The following is a 3349-nucleotide window of genomic DNA, read 5'->3' on the forward strand; positions in this document are numbered from 1 at the left end:
ATACCATATTGTTCCTCTGGAATCTTTCCTTGATGCTTCTTGAGCCTTCGCGTGATGCATCGGAGTTGACTTAGTCAAAACTTCCTTTCATTAGAACTCACGTACTAGAAGTAGCCCATAGTACTATTCCAAAATCCATCCGATCTCATAAACCGTGCAACTACTAGTACTTGAATGTAACTTCGGTGAGTGTAGCAGCAACAATGATTCAATCCTCTCGGGAGTTGATGCAGATCCTTCCAACTGATTCTTCTTCCTTAGAAATTTTGCGAACTTCTCGATCTCTGAAGAAAATCCCTCCAAGAACTCAACACCACCGTGCGCGAGCCCCATGGTGGGCGCCAACTGTCATGGAATTAACACGTCAGATGTCCTTAATGTCGAGACTTAGTCGCGAGGCCAACACATCTATGTGGTAGCTTGAGAGGGGTTGATCGGGACGAGAGACGCAACATGCAAGACAAGGATTTAGATAGCTTCGGGCCCCGGGAAACATCATCCGGTAAAAACCCTACATGCTGTTTGTGGCTATGTCTCATTATGCTCATGAGAGGAGTCGTCGTAAGCCGGCTCCCCCTTTGTGTCTAGCCCTAGAGATTGTTCTTGTTCCCTCTTTGGGGAGCCCTGCCCCTCCTTATATAAGTTAGAGGGGCGGGTTACATGTGGAGTCCAAATAGGATTAGGACTAGCCTATCTTCTACTACAAGTCGGATACAAGTCCGGGTCTTGATTCCTTGTAAGGGAGATATTCCTCACACCTTTCCTCTTAAGCCGGCCTACCGTAACATAAGCCGGCCTTCTGGGCCTTGACCCTCCAGGGCCCCTGGGTCTTTTCGCTCCTCTGATACGCTCGTCAGGTCACCCATGAGTCTCCAGGATCGGGCGGGTCACTTAGTGTGTCGTCCAGTCAGGGCGGGTCATTAGTGAGTCGCCAAGTCCGGCCGGGTTATACTTCCGGCCGGGTTACACCGCGGGGTATATCCCCGACGGGTTGTGTAGTTGAGAGACTTAGAGATCGAAAGATGGAGAGAAATAATGAACGTGTGTTGGAAACCGATAGCTTGCTAAGGTGGTTAGGAGAGGAAGATTGACCGATACAGGAAGTATGTAGCGTTTGTGCGCGTGGGGGGGGGTCTAAAAACAACATTTGAATGTACATAGTATGAGACTTAATATCGATGTTTCAATTCGGTGTACATTGTAAGATTTGAACCGAGGACCAGGCATACGGGTAATTATTTCGAATTCGTGCCATACTAAGTTTCGAAAAGTTGACATTGACTCAATTTGTTGTGCTATGTTGTAGGTCATATGTTTGAATCCATCCAAAAGTTTTCTCACTACCATGGTGTTCATCATATACATATGAATTTGTATTAAAAAAGTAGCATGGATACAGTGAAATGCGAAATCCAAGTTAGAATTGGAGATCGCTACATGACACACACTCTAATTCAAATAACTAACTACATGACACACACTCTAATTCAAATAAATAATTATGTGACACACTCTAATCCACGTTAGCGTGGGTACCATTTCGATTTTTTTCAAATAACTCCTCATTAATTAATTTATAGTACTCCCTCTGTTCACTTTTATAAGACCTTGAAGACATTTTAGACAATGTGCAAAACAGTTCATTTTAAGTTGTCTAAAACGACTTACAAAAGTGAACAGATGGAGTATCTCATTTCCAATGACAAATTATTGCAAGGAAAACACGGGCATGGTAATACATACAGATTCATTTGCAAATGAAAGAAGATTCGTTTGCATTCTCAAATGTAGGCACACCAGGCAGACCAGGGTCGTGTCGGGGTGGACGCTGCTTCGGTGCCTTAAAGGCAACTGCCCTTGGGAGACTAACATGTGGGCCAGCCACCTGTTGGGCCCACATGTCATGGACACAAAGGCAGGTGCCTTAAGGCACTGAAGCATAGTCTTGTCGGGGTGGTCGCGTGTGTCGGACGGACGTGTAGCACCCAGCCACCCACCCCCTCCCCCCCAAAAAAGGATGACGACAATATAAGTTCGCGCTTCCACGTTCCGGATTGAAATATCTGGCGGCCCCAATTCCAGCCCTGCAAAATCTCTCTTCTCCACCGTCCCCTTCTGCGCCCAGATTGCTCAAATCCCTAATTCGCTGCCATCCCTCGAATCGCCCCTCGTCTCGTCTCTTCCCCCACCGTTCCCCACCTTTGTGCCGGACGACAACAACGAAGGCGACGGTCGCGCTTCACCACCGCACCGGAGCTACCTCGTCTACGCCCTCATCCACCGTACCGGGTGGTCCACCGACAACATCGGCCGCCGCAACCGACGTGCCTCACAGACACTGAGTTCCACCGCATCTGGTGCGCTTCATCGACGCCGTCTCCCAGCTCATCGGGGCTACTTCACCGAGCACATCGTCGCACCTCCGCCCCCCGAGGCCGTTGGTGCTTCACCAACAGTCTCGTCCACCGCATCATAGCGCTCCGCTGCCACTCAAGATTTGCATCCGTGCGCGGCCAGCCAACGACAGCTCATCATCCTCAACGGCTCTGAAGTGACTCGAGCTCTAGCTACGCGAGCATGCCCAAACGCCGGCCCGAACTAGGTATCCACACATCACTCCCTTGTGCACTGTTCCGATGATGTTTGGATATCCTTTCACTGCTCTCTTAGCTTACACGCCTATGCAACTCTGACTTTAACTCTTATTTCTTCTGGAGATATCATCTGAAACAAGAAAATCCATTTGTTAGTGAAGCATGACGGCGCTACGGGATCTGGTACACATCCTGCACACCCGTATAACCTTGTAAGTATCTGTCCTCCGGTACAACATCAAGGTCGATTCCTCTTATTTGATCAACCATTCGTCGTGTCAAAAATGCAGAGGGGGATGCAAGGTGCACAAGGCCTGCACATCCAAGCAAGTGGTAACATGACCTTGTACATGGAACATCCCAAGCGCAAGCAGAGCTGCAGTGATCCTATACAATGAGCTAGCATAAGTCCTGCATTTCATTTAATTTGTACTGGCATTCGTGTATGATTTGTGTGCAGTGGCTGATCCACGAATTCAAGTTACCAGGGGCGAACATTTAACTTAAAAAACACGAAGGCACTTGCACTTCGGAAATCAACATAACTTGAGAAATGTGAAGCTACATGCACTTTGAAAACCAGCTAATGATCCAAAGTAGTTCAGATTATAAACACTAAATGATGCAAGCACCAAAAAACACAAAATGCAACATGGTGTACAAGGACTACAAACATGGTCTGTACCTACTTGAATTATTCGTTCTCTGGCTAAAAATATCGAAGTGTAATTGCACGTATAACCAGTGCGCAAACT

This window comes from Triticum dicoccoides, chromosome 2B (genome assembly GCF_002162155.2).
Source record: "Triticum dicoccoides isolate Atlit2015 ecotype Zavitan chromosome 2B, WEW_v2.0, whole genome shotgun sequence".
Classification (NCBI taxonomy): Eukaryota; Viridiplantae; Streptophyta; class Magnoliopsida; order Poales; family Poaceae; genus Triticum; species Triticum dicoccoides.